Source organism: Eriocheir sinensis, chromosome 46 (genome assembly GCF_024679095.1).
Source record: "Eriocheir sinensis breed Jianghai 21 chromosome 46, ASM2467909v1, whole genome shotgun sequence".
Lineage (NCBI taxonomy): Eukaryota > Metazoa > Arthropoda > Malacostraca > Decapoda > Varunidae > Eriocheir > Eriocheir sinensis.
Window position 1 is genome coordinate 9,727,066 of NC_066554.1, and position 14,236 is coordinate 9,741,301.

The 14,236-nt window shown below is 48.1% G+C and overlaps 1 protein-coding gene across 2 annotated transcripts in view; it reads right to left on the reverse strand.

Moving 5' to 3' along the window:
- Positions 1–13,374, reverse strand: part of LOC126981080 (bifunctional peptidase and arginyl-hydroxylase JMJD5-like) — a 60,199-nt gene extending 46,825 nt beyond the window's left edge. The window contains exon 1 of one of the 2 annotated variants that reach the window (XM_050831765.1): positions 13,174–13,374. The gene's annotated coding sequence lies outside the window, so the exon portion shown is untranslated. The remainder of the gene's footprint in view (positions 1–13,173) is intronic. The other variant, XM_050831767.1, reaches the window with a different exon arrangement.
- Positions 13,375–14,236: the final 862 nt, after the last annotated feature.

The window sequence follows — 14,236 nt, forward strand, 5'->3', positions numbered from 1 at the left end:
TTTTCCCATGCAAAACAACTTTAAAATCACTTCAAATAAATTCAAGATGAAACAGTAGGAAAAAATATCACTCAAAATATCTCTGCAAAATAGGGGATGTCTTATGCAGGGGGTTGTCTTATAGGCCATCAAATATGGAATAGGATTTTTTTTTTTTTTTTTTTTTTTTTTTTTTTTTTTTTGCAATCCCAGGGCCCCAGCAGCCCCCTGTTTAAATATGCCCCTTCCCTCTACAGTTTAACTTAACTTCATCTTCTCTATATGATAATTGTTTGGGGGAAATTTCATATAATTCTGATATATAATCCTTCAGTTGGAAGAGACTTGTACTATGGGCACCATAAATGGAAATGTTTTTGTATTGTCTTGCATTACTTTCATTATTTTATACGAACACAATACAGTTCCATAACTTAAATCAGGTTACTCAAAGTAAAATAGAACAGTTAACCAAGAAAGTTACACTAACCATACTACTTTTTTATAATGTATAATTTTTAATGATGTATGGTCAAACCTTTTCTGATGATTATAGCCCTAAAGGACACAACAGCTACTGTTTATAACAAAGTTCTATTGAACTATGCCATATTCTACAACTGCCAATCCCCTATTAATAAACATTTACTTATCTATATGGTAGAAAGCAACATTTGGAAAAGGAAAAACTTCAACATCACACTAAATAAACAATATTCTACATACAGATGGCACCACCCTCGGCCGCCCAGAGAACTTTCAGGCTGGGTGGGTGCAGTCGATTCTAACTTGCCTGGTTTTGCTTTATTAGCCAACTAATTACAGCCTCAAGTTGGGAGGTCTAACAAAATGGTACCTATTTATGTGAAAACAATTTATACCTATCCCTGGTAAGTATCAGAGGTTATCATTGATTTCTTGGAACTGACTTTAAGCTAGATCTCATCAGAAATTAATTCTGGCACCATAGTTTTCAGTACTAGGCTGTATTTACCATGGGGGTGGAATCAGAGTTATAGTCAGTAGTTGAGGAGTCTGCTACTTTTGGCTGGAGTTGGAGTCGATAAAAACATCTCCGACTCCTCTATGTGATCAGTTCTTGTGTAAAGTACTTGTGGGCAATGCTCGGCCAGTGTTGTCACCTTGTGGGAAACTCCCAGAAATTTATGCATGAAACTAGTAGCTTCCATGGGAGATCTTGTGGGAGTTCATTTTAAGTAAGAAATTAGTGAGAATTTTTTGTGGGAATATTGAATTAAAGTGAATTTTTTGTGAGGAAATATTACATTTCATAATGTTTTGCATGAATTAACTAGTAGATCACAGAGATAAATCACAATATGATGTGATAGGAGATGTACATTACAGCACGATATATCCTGTACTGGCGAGTCTGATCCCTGTAGTATACCTGTCGCGTCTCCACTCCCGTCTCAGCACTGACCTAGGCTGCTCAGCAGAAAGGAAGTTGAAGGAATGCTCATTTCAGATAGACCACAGTCACTGACATTGCCAGTATTTAATCATTTTTTACAGGTAAGATCATTAAATATTCTGTGATTATGGCAGTTAGATGATGGAACTAATATAATGTAAAATTAACCTTACTGGCAGACTGTGATGTCCCACATTTTTATAATTCTTTGATGAATGTCGTGGAGGGGAGGGGGTGGAGTCGGAGTTGGAGTTACAACCTTAAAATTTCCTAAAGTTGGAGTTGGAATTTTTCAAATCCAACTCCATACCACTGGTATTTGCTATCTAGAATCTAGATCGAAGATGTAACACATGGTGATAAAACGGTATCTCTATATGAGACGTGCCAACTAAAAAGCGATTGATTCATGGATGTCTTAATAAATAATTTAATTATCTCTAGTCAAAATAAACTGAAAAGTATCAGTCCCAAAACTGCATCAGAAATAGACCACTGATGACAATTTTTTGTTGTTTTAGGTGTTCATTGGGGATATGCCCCAAGGGAGGAGGAAAGAACATGCTGTAACAACCTCTTGTGACAATCTATCAATCCATTCTTTGCAAGGGGCTCAGTACTCTGTCAGTGTTCACAGGAAGCACCAGTCCCACCAATGGTTGCCGTGGGAAAGACACAAACATCGGTCCTCAGACCAGCAACCCAAGACTGTACACTAAACTAGTATGGCCCCCTTATTACGACAAGATACAGCTGTTTAAGGAACACTGCCTGTAAAGATTGGCTGCAGGCAGGAAGACCATGTTTTCTTCATGCCTTTCCCAAATATTTGCTTGTGGCTAAAAAGGTAGAGCTATACAACAAGTGAGGGCAAAGCAATTGCCTACTAACAGCAATCAAGTAAAATGATATGGATTAAGGTCCGCTAAGATTAATATCAATGCCCAATCTATTCCTTCAAACATGCACAATAATAAAAGTATGATTAACGACACATTCCACAGTCTGGTGTGCAAAGGACCCTCCATTCTCTTCTCATTCTAGCTATCCAAATTTCTGTCAAGCAAACTACCATCCCTCCATTAAATCTTAGCATGATGATCTATCATGCCCACCTATTCCTCCTCCTCCTCATCCCAGAAAGATTAAAACAAATATCAACAATATTGCATAAAACTGTAGATATGAGCTTCCTACTAAGTTGCTGAAGCTTTTTTTTTTAGAAATGCTTTCACAATTGGTTAACACCACAATAACCATTAACTCTCTGGTAACCTCAAGAAAATTCCAGCTGTTTTAATTTATCTAAAAATAGAGCATACAAGGCACTTCTGCAACAATTAATGTAACTTTCATGCAATCAAAATAAGTGTTCACTGCCAGCCATACATGGATAGCTATTCACCATACATCACATTAGTGTATAATTTTAGCAAACTACATGGTAATGCAATAATTTCCTATTATGTCAAAAGTATAAATTTCGTTTTGACTAAATAAATATAATTTTACAATACAGGACCTCAGTTCCATGTACTACAATACAAATGAGATTGCAAACACCCCACCCAGAGGTCCTCCTTAACTTCATTCTAAGAATATTTTCTACATCAACTAATGATGACTAAGAGGTACGAATGCAATATTGCAGTATTTACAAGACATCTAGTATTTTCTAGGACAAAAAAATATATCTAAATTGGCCCACTGTGTGGCATACCAGCTGCTTCCTCCACATGATGTATACTGGAACTTCCAACAAAAAATGGAAGAATCGTTGAACACTACCACTGCCTGATAAACTTTACCAAATTACCCACTTCAGTGGTAAATTGTGCATATGACTTTTAAGGATAACGACAAATAGAACAACTGTAAATACATATAAACAATCACTTCTGACATACATACTCACAAATATATGCATGAATGCAGCAGATGAGAATGTACAACTACACACACACACACACACACACTAATAACCATTCAAGTGCAGTTATCTTTTGAAAGAGAGAGAGAGAGAGAGAGAATGTGGATTGTGTGTCAGTGGAGTTTCAGTCATGAGATTCCTAATTCCTAATTTTCCTTCTTGCTCTCTTCCTCCAGCGAGCAGTCTGAAGGATCTGATGAGGAGCGGTTGTCCTCTACATTGCCCTTGGTGAGTGTGTTGGCAATGATACGCAAGATTAAGTAAGTCCAATATACATGTAGTACTAGCAAAGTGCATAACAGAGAATTAAAAATATAATAAGCTGGGAACATGGGCACAATGGTGGGAGCCTCAAACAGTGTACTATTCAAGATCCACAGTGGGTATATACCAACCCGTGTCACAATCCACAAGACGGCAAAAATGGCAAACACAGCATCACAAAATGCCTTATGTCCTGAGTAGATACTCATTTTTGACAGCTGGAGGGGGATGTCAGCACAGTCATGCACTATGAGGACCAGTGTGCCAATGCGGGTCAGATTACAGGTCCAGGAGAAGGTTATGAGCGCAATAGTGACCAAGTGATGGAAGAACATCTGCCAGAAGTCTTTGCGCCGAATTTCAAAGAAATGAGTGAAAGTCATGGACCAATAGAAAGAGAGAGAGACCATGTAGTACCACCAGACATCTGAGTCTACACTGTGGTTTGGATAGTTGTACCAACAGTACTTGATGTCCCAAAGCCATGGTTTGCTGGACATCACCCATAACCCATAAATGAAGATAAAACTGTAGTAGGTGCACTGCCATGCACACTCCATGAACTTTGTGAATTTGTTGATGCGAGTATGAGCCATCCTCTGCCTCAGCCAGCGCTCCACCTGGCGTTCTGACCAGCCTAACTGGCTAGCACTGGCACTCACCTCGCCCTCAGGAACCTTGGACTTGTGGCGGGAAAACATCTGTTCCAGAACCTCATTGGGTTCTAATGGCCTTGGCTTCACATCCCTCAAGCCAACAGCCAAGGCAAGGTGAGAATACACAAATCTGTTCAGCACTAGAAATCGGAGGGCAATGGCAACAAATGCCATGACTATGGGGTATGTCCACAAGTCACTCCAGTTGGCATATTGGACTTCCTCATTGGGCACCAGGTCCTCCCAGGAGTAGGTCGGTGGCAGCCACACCCATCGGTTCCAAAACCAAGATGAAAAACTGCGCCACATCCACGCTGCCATCCTGGGGAGAGGAAACTCCATCACCAAATTTTCTTTCTTCAAGGGTATGTTAATAAGGTCATCTAGTTTAGTTGTAGAGGTTTTCTCAACACTGGCTGGCACTCATACAAGACTGGAACTCCCTTAATGTCAGAAATGAAGGCAGGACTTCTTTTCCTAGATTCATACAAAATCAACACAAACTCTTTGCCAAAACTTTGAACTTATATAAACAAAAGGACAAATTAGATCAGCAAAATAATAGGATGTTTGTATTTAAATGCATCCACCAAGATGATGAGGCAAATAAAAAGAATGATGAAGGAGATCCTAGGTCATTCATGGTGTCATTATTTTTTATATTATATAACTTCATTAGCAGTGTGCAGTATAAACTTACACTTTCCACTCTAAGTCATGTCATCACATCCATTATTGCAATGACAAAATTGATTCAATAATCAGTTGGTCACAGAATACAAGGACTCTGCCCATGTGTTACAAACTTGAAAATATTGACATCAAATATAACCTTTTTCTTAGGCACTCTTTAGTTGGTAACAATCAACTTGGCCTAAATGGAAGTGCTGATGGGGGGTACATCTCTCTTTCGGTATATCGTGTTGTTTTCCTAAATTTTTCGAGGGAATCACACAAGCAACATAATACTGCCCATCCAGTCTACTACTCACTGTTGTCAACAAACCCATAACAGAATAATTTTCTTTCGTGACAGGGAACAACTCTCTATGCTCAAACTCTGTCTAACCAAAACATAATTTTGGCAAGACCTGAAAATCTGAGGGATTTCTAAAAAATTTAGAAAGTTAATTCAAGCATTATTTTTGCGCTAAAATACTTTGAAACCAAAAAAAAAAAAAAAAAAAAAAACTTATATTAGAGAAATCCCAAATTCACGATTTAAACAAAAATTTCTAGAGAAATTTTTCAAAATGTTCAAATGCTTGATGAATAGAGGCATTTCAGTACATCTATGCCCTGGTATTTGTGAATTCAGTATTCTCAAATTTGTACATTCATGAATTTCCCCAAAATGCACAAAGGTGGCCATAAAGGAATTTTTGTGACGCCATCCCAAATATTCACGACCTGCCCACAGATGATTCGACCATTCCTAAGAAAAAATGATGTAGGTATACACCTGTCCCCTGTTATTCGCGGGGGTTAGGGGACAGTGACACAGACCTATTCGAATAGTGATTATCCGTAAATGTTTGGCATGCCGCCCCCCCCAAGAGGCTCTTGAGTCTCAACCCACAAAAAAATGCTGAGAACAGTTCAGTAGCGGATCTGGTCACATGCCCCCCCAAAAGTCAAATTTTATAATTTTAAATAACAGAATTAATAATAATAATAATAATAATAATAATAATAATAATAATAATTATTATTATTATTAATTATTATTATTATCATTATCATTATTATTGCAATGCATAACTGAATGTTGTCTACTAGTGCGCATTAAGATATGTTTTAAAGCTAAAAAGAATAAAAACGTGAAATACTCCCCAAGAACAAGTATATATTTACACTACAGATTAATCACGCTTATCGGGAGGGTACTGGACAAGGGAGAGGGAGAGGCTCAGAGACTGAGCTGCAGCTAGTCGCTATTGATGTACTAAGAAGACTATCTCTTCATAAATTATCCAGTTCTGGGCCTGGATGATTTACATGATTGTCACTAAATGCAGAATGTAGAGATCACGCTGGTCTCCTGTACCTAAAAGCTCCTTGACAAATACTGTACTTGATACATATGAGCAGTGCTCAGAAAATTATCCTGTTACAATGAAATTACAGTAATCCCTCATTTATTGCGGGGGTTAGGTTCCAGAACCCCCCCGCAATAGGCGAAAATCCGCGAAGAAGCGACCTTATATTTATTTTATTATTTATAGAATTTATATATTATATTTTATATATGTTATTTATACAAGCACGCATATCTCTGTGAATCTCCCCTCAGCCCGTGTGAACAAGGTCACCCAACCACTAGTTTCTCAAGAGATTCAAAGTCGGCTACATTTCACTATTCAAAATTCCGCATAAAATTAGTGCCCCCCCTAGAAACACTCCTGGGCTGCGTTTGAGATAGGGAATAGGGACTCTTGGAACGTTCCGAGTGCTCTCAAACGCATGACGCGGCAGCACGAGTTGCCAACTTGGCACGTCCGCTTCGCTCCCGGCTTTGAGAGGAGGAACACCTCTATGCTGTGATGACGTCATCAACAAATATGGCGGCCCAAAACAAACACATAAGTGATTCCATTGCATCAGGAAGATCAGCGTACCCCATTTTGCTGTGAGTGAGACGCCGTTACCATTGCAATGACGAGGCTTAGTAAAAGGATGGCCTTTATCTTTACTCCTGCAGCACTCTTGGAGCACTGGCATTTACTGCGGCAAAAATTTATTTTACACTATGATAGATAAAGCAAACATGCACTGCTCTCATTCACGTGGTATGCTCTCCCTACCGCAACGTAACTCATCCCGAAACGTAACTTCTCCTAAATCTGAATTCTTCTGCAAGGTGAACACCTATCTCAAACGCTTTGGATTGCTTTCAGCAGGGGTTTTGGTAAAACTGTGTTGCCACTCACGCCATGGCTACTTAGTGCGACGAGCGGGAAATTTAAAAATCGTAAAAAAATCCTTACATGACAATCCGTATAAAACCGGAACCGTACTATTTGAGGGACGACTGTATATATATTTCAAAATAACGTGTTCGTTCTCATTCACACAATTGGCGTGAAAGTGCACTTGGGCCCTAAATAACACCACACTGGCATACACACCACTGGCATGAAAGTGTGCAAAAGGGTTAACCCCTTCAACACGAGGACGTGTATACTGCGTCCTTGCGTGCCCCGTACCATATCCGAGGACGCGCATACTGCGTCCTAGCTCGCTTTAGCCAATATATGGGTTATTTTATCTCTATATTTATGCTTACATCTCAAAATTATCAACTAATTTATGTTTCTTTATGTGCACCATTTAATTCTGCATGTTTTCATATATAATACATGATGATTATGTTGAGTTTATGGCTGGAAACTTGTAATATTCAATAGCAACATTTGAAATTTGGCTCGCGCGGTGATCCCGGATACGGCACAGAGCGCTGTTTTGGCCCGGCCATAGTGAAGGGGCACTAAACTATGAGTTAATACATACCCATTTATATAATATATACGGTATATATATTTTTTGGGGGGAGAGGGTAACCTCCCAAAATTTAATGCTGATACTATAATTCCATACATTTTTTTTGTTTTGGTGTGTTATTAAAATAATTATAGTGAAAGAATTACTTAAGAATTACCTATTGTTTAAAAAAAAAAAACAGTAAATGGAAAACAACACAATAAATGGGATTTGCAGCCTCAGCCCTTCCCATGAGCCTGTGTCCACCCAGCCCTCCCCACGAGCCTGTGTCCACCCAGCCCTTCCCACGAGCCTGTGTCGACCCAGCCCTTCCCACGAGCCTGTGTCCACCCAGCCCTCCCCACGAGCCTGTGTCCACCCAGCCCTCCCCACGAGCCTGTGTCCACCCAGCCCTCCCCACGAGCCTGTGTCCACCCAGCCCTCCCCACGAGCCTGTGTCCACCCAGCCCTCCCCACGAGCTTGTGTCCACCCAGCCCTCCCCACGAGCTTGTGTCCACCCAGCCCTCCCCACGAGCTTGTGTCCACCCAGCCCTCCCCACGAGCTTGTGTCCACCCAGCCCTCCCCACGAGCCTGTGTCCACCCAGCCCTCCCCACAGGCTTGTCCACCCAGCCCTCCCCACAGCCTGTGTCCACCCAGCCCTCCCCACGAGCCTGTGTCCACCCAGCCCTCCCCACAGGCCTGTGTCCACCCAGCCCTCCCCACCAGCCTGTTTCCACCCACCCCTACCCACCAGGCCTGTGTCCACCCAGCCCTCCACACGAGCCTGTGTCCACCCAGCCCTCCCCACGAGCTTGTGTCCACCCAGCCCTCCCCACGAGCTTGTGTCCACCCAGCCCTCCCCACCTGCCTGTGTCCACCCAGCCCTCCCCACCTGCCTGTGTCCACCCAGCCCTTCCCACGAGCCTGTGTCCACCCAGCCCTCCCCACGAGCCTGTGTCCACCCAGCCCTCCCCAAGAGCCTGTGTCCACCCAGCCCTCCCCACCTGCCTGTGTCCACCCAGCCCTCCCCACGACCCTGTGTCCACCCAGCCCTCCCCACGAGCCTGTGTCCACCCTGCCCTCCCCTCATGCCTGTGTCCACCCAGCCCTCCCCACCAGCCTGTGTCCCCCCAGCCCTCCCCATGACCCTGTGTCCACCCAGCCCTCCCCACGAGCCTGTGTCCACCCAGCCCTCCCCACGAGCTTGTGTCCACCCAGCCCTCCCCACCAGCCTTGTGTCCACCCAGCCCTCCCCACAAGCTTGTGTCCACCCAGCCCTCCCCCCGAGCCTGTGTCCCCCCCGCCCTCCCCAGGCTTGTGTCCACCCAGCCCTCCCCATGACCCTGTGTCCACCCAGCCCTCCCCACAGCCTGTGTCCACCCAGCCCTCCCCACCTGCCTGTGTCCACCCACCCCGCCCCCACAGCCAGTGTCCACCCAGCCCTCCCCACCTGCCTGTGTCCACCCAGCCCTCCCCACCAGCCTGTGTCCACCCAGCCCTCCCCACGAGCTTGTGTCCACCCAGCCCTCCCCACGAGCCTGTGTCCACCCAGCCCTCCCCACGAGCCTGTGTCCACCCAGCCCTCCCCACCAGCCTGTGTCCACCCAGCCCTCCCACCAGCCTGTGTCAACCCAGCCCTCCCCACCACCCTGTGTCCACCCAGCCCTCCCCACGAGCCTGTGTCCACCCAGCCCTCCCCACCAGCCTGTGTCCACCCAGCCCTCCCCACGAGCCTGTGTCCACCCAGCCCTCCCCACCAGCCTGTGTCCACCCAGCCCTCCCCACGAGCCTGTGTCCACCCAGCCCTCCCCACAGCCTGTGTCCACCCAGCCCTCCCCACGAGCCTGTGTCCACCCAGCCCTCCCACCAGCCTGTGTCCACCCAGCCCTCCCCACAGGCCTGTGTCCACCCAGCCCTCCCCACCAGCCTGTGTCTACCCAGCCCTCCCCACGAGCCTGTGTCCACCCAGCCCTCCCCACGGCCTGTCCACCCAGCCCTCCCCACGAGCCTGTGTCCACCCAGCCCTCCCCACGAGCCTGTGTCCACCCAGCCCTCCCCACGAGCTTGTGTCCACCCAGCCCTCCCCACGAGCCTGTGTCCACCCAGCCCTCCCCACGAGCTTGTGTCCACCCAGCCCTCCCAACGAGCTTGTGTCCACCCAGCCCTCCCCACGAGCTTGTGTCCACCCAGCCCTCCCCACGAGCCTGTGTCCACCCAGCCCTCCCCACGAGCTTGTGTCCACCCAGCCCTCCCCATGACCCTGTGTCCACCCAGCCCTCCCCACGAGCTTGTGTCCACCCAGCCCTCCCCACGGGCTTGTGTCCACCCAGCCCCCCAGGCTTGTGTCCACCCAGCCCTCCCCACCAGCTTGTGTCCACCCAGCCCTCCCCACCAGCCTGTGTCCACCCAGCCCTCCCCACAGCCTGTGTCCACCCAGCCCTCCCCACAAGCTGTGTCCACCCAGCCCTCCCCACCAGCCTGTGTCCACCCAGCCCTCCCCACCAGCCTGTGTCCACCCAGCCCTCCCCACGAGCCTGTGTCCACCCAGCCCTCCCCACGAGCCTGTGTCCACCCAGCCTCCCCACCAGCCTGTGTCCACCCAGCCCTCCCCACGAGCTTGTGTCCACCCAGCCCCACGAGCTTGTGTCCACCCAGCCCTCCCCACGAGCTTGTGTCCACCCAGCCCTCCCCACCAGCCTGTGTCCACCCAGCCCTCCCCACCAGCCTGTGTCCACCCAGCCCTCCCCACCAGCCTGTGTCCACCCAGCCCTCCCCACGAGCCTGTGTCCACCCAGCCCTCCCCACCAGCCTGTGTCCACCCAGCCCTCCCCACGAGCCTGTGTCCACCCAGCCCTCCCCACGAGCTTGTGTCCACCCATCCCTCCCCACCAGCCTGTGTCCACCCAGCCCTCCCCACGAGCCTGTGTCCACCCAGCCCTCCCCACGAGCTTGTGTCTACCCAGCCCTCCCCACCAGCCTGTGTCCACCCAGCCCTCCCCACCTGCCTGTGTCCACCCAGCCCTCCCCACCAGCCTGTGTCCACTCAGCCCTCCCCATGACCCTGTGTCCACCCAGCCCTCCCCACCAGCCTTTGTCCACCCAGCCCTCCCCAAGACCCTGTGTCCACCCAGCCCTCCCCACCAGCCTGTGTCCACCCAGCCCTCCCCACGACCCTGTGTCCACCCAGCCCTCCCCACGAGCCTGTGTCCACTCAGCCCTCCTCACGACCCTGTGTCCACCCAGCCCTCCCCACAAGCCTGTGTCCACCCAGCCCTCCCCACGACCCTGTGTCCACCCAGCCCTCCCCACCAGCCTGTGTCCACCCAGCCCTACCCACGAGACTGTGTCCACCCAGCCCCCCCCACGACCCTGTGTCCACCCAGCACTCCCCACGACCCTGTGTCCACCCTATCCTCCCCACGGCCCTGTGTCCACCCAGCCCTCCCCACGACCCTGTGTCCACCCAGCCCTCCCCACGACCCTGTGTCCACCCAGCCCTCCCCACGACCCTGTGTCCACCCAGCCCTCCCCATGACCCTGTGTCCACCCAGCCCTCCCCACGACCCTGTGTCCACCCAGCCCTCCCCACGAGCCTGTGTCCACCCAGCCCTCCCCACGACCCTGTGTCCACCCAGCCCTCCCCACGACCTGTGTCCACCCAGCCCTCCCCCACCCCTGTGTCCACCCAGCCTGTGTCCACCCAGCCCTCCCCACCTGCCTGTGTCCACCCCGCCCTCCCCCCCAGCCGGTGTCACCCAGCCCTCCCCACGAGCCTGTGTCCACCCAGCCCTCCCCACCAGCCTGTGTCCACCCAGCCCTCCCCACGAGCCTGTGTCCACCCAGCCCTCCCCACCAGCCTGTGTCCACCCAGCCCTCCCCACCTGCCTGTGTCCACCCAGCCCTCCCCACGAGCCTGTGTCCACCCAGCCCTCCCCACCAGCTTGTGTCCACCCAGCCCTCCCCAACTTCCGGTGTCCACCCAGCCCTCCCCACGAGCCTGTGTCAACCCAGCCCTCCCCACCAGCCTGTGTCCACCCAGCCCTCCCCACGAGCCTGTGTCCACCCAGCCCTCCCCACGAGCCTGTGTCCACCCAGCCCTCCCCACCTGCCTGTGTCCACCCAGGGATAATATTCAGGAGGTATGGGCTCTCTCTACCGCCGTTAATACTCACGTTTTCTGCATTATTTCTGTATCAGTATATAGTGTAGACCCTGTTCACTTCCGGAAACCATAAAAAATATAAAAAATAAATACATAAAAAAAAAAATATTCCTGGACCCCGAGAGACATACACCCTCCCTTTATCACATACCGCACATGACTGATTGTCGCAGAAGCAGTGCCACGGCCTCGGGCTGGTTTGCCGTTAAGCAGTACGTAAGTAGTTAGGATAGGTTAGGTTAGGTTAGGTTAGGTTAGGTTAGGATAGGTTAGGTTAGGATAGGTTAGGTTAGGTTAGGATAGGTTAGGTTAGGTTAGGATAGGTTAGGTTAGGATAGGTTAGGTTAGGTTAGGATAGGTTAGGTTAGGCACAAACTATTTTTTTCTGGGTAATTTGTGGTGTTTTTTTCATGTGGAGATGGTTTTTTTCCGGAAATATTAGGATTGTGACTTGATCAAGAAAATTGAAATAGCCCCTTTCCTAATAGTTTCCGGAAAAAAAGACTATCTCCACTTGAAAAAGCACCACATTTTACCTAGAAAAAAATAGTTTGTGCCTGGAAATTCGAGAGCCCACATCTCCTGAATTAGTATTACCCCACGAGCCTGTGTCCACCCAGCCCTCCCCACCTGCCTGTGTCCACCCAGCCCTCCCCACGAGCCTGTGTCCACCCAGCCCTCCCCACGAGCCTGTGTCCACCCAGCCCTCCCCACGAGCCTGTGTCCACCCAGCCCTCCCCACCAGCCTGTGTCCACCCACCCCTCCCCACCTGCCTGTGTCCACCCAGCCCTCCCCACCTGCCTGTGTCCACCCAGCCCTCCCCACCTGCCTGTGTCCACCCAGCCCTCCCCACGAGCCTGTGTCCACCCAGCCCTCCCCACGAGCCTGTGTCCACCCAGCCCTCCCCACGAGCCTGTGTCCACCCAGCCCTCCCCACGAGCCTGTGTCCCGTGACCGCCCATCAACAAGGCTTTGGCCAGCCCACCCCTGCCAGGCCGCCTCACCAGGGGTTGCGAAATCATCCATGGGCCCTTGTCGAGTCATGTCATAAGCTTAAGCGGAAGTGTGCAGCGTCTGTCAGGGGGACGCACAGCAGTTCGTACGTGACAAAAAAAAATATTGCTTGCTGGTGAGGTTAGCCCCGCTGGCCTCCTTGTTGCAATGTATTGAAAACTGTTCTACACAAGATACTACGCATACAGAACTTAAATGTATGGAAACCAGAGAGAAAATACAATGTGAAAAGAATAGAGGGCGTCCTACCTTGAGGGAGGTGAAGACAGTACGCCTGACCAGCTCCCCGCCGCTGCCCGTGATGCGAGAAATATCTCCTCGCAGAAATAAGTCGCTCTGATATCTACTACGCATGCGCATTGAGGAATACACCGATGGAAAACATATTAATTTCCCTGTTTTTGTTCTAGTTTGTCCACTTGTGATCTTTGTGATGGTCGATACTGCCCGCAAGAAAACAACACACTAGACCAACAGACCAAACAAGTAAGAACTGAGTGAACATTAACGTGGGGTAATTCTTTCTAAAATATGCCCTGTTCGTTTGTTATAAAGCTTTCTCTGTATTAAAAGTATCTCTGATGTTTGTGCCATGTATTGGAGCCCGAAAAGAGTAAGTAAACAGTAGCGATGAGTGATATTAGGAAAAGTAAGCTAGTTGAACCCTCTGCGAGCTATTTTGCATTGCGAGCTAATTCCTACAACACCCGCAAACAACCCTTCTCGCTGTCAGTCATTCCTATTCACATTTTCACCTTTGACAGAGAAAAGGTTTAATATCATATAATTTGAGTGCTTTAACCTTTTTGTTTCGGCAGTTTGTACTTCTGTTTGTGTTAATTTGTCTAGTCATCATGATTTAGGTAAGTAGCCCAAACGTTAGTCTAGTCTCCCTCCAATTTTCAGTTATGGTCATATATATATATATATATATATATATATATATATATATATATATATATATATATATATATATATATATATATATATATATATATATATATATATATATATATCAAGAGAAAAAATGAAATTAGTTATATTTTCGTTTCTTCTCAGGTGATAAGTATAATCCTCGTAACCCCAAGTTAAGCTTACCATTGTATCTTTTTGGTGCTGCTTACACATGTATGCTTAAAGGGTCGTATCACAAAACATTTCGCCGCCCAAGAACACATATTTGACAAGGCTTTCGTAGGAGTTGTGGGCATTTCCAGGAGTAGTTTTATGACCCTGGTGGTATTGCGACCCTTCTTCTGTACCGTGAACCTCAAGAAACACTCATTAGAACCCGACTGACCCCCTCTTTGAC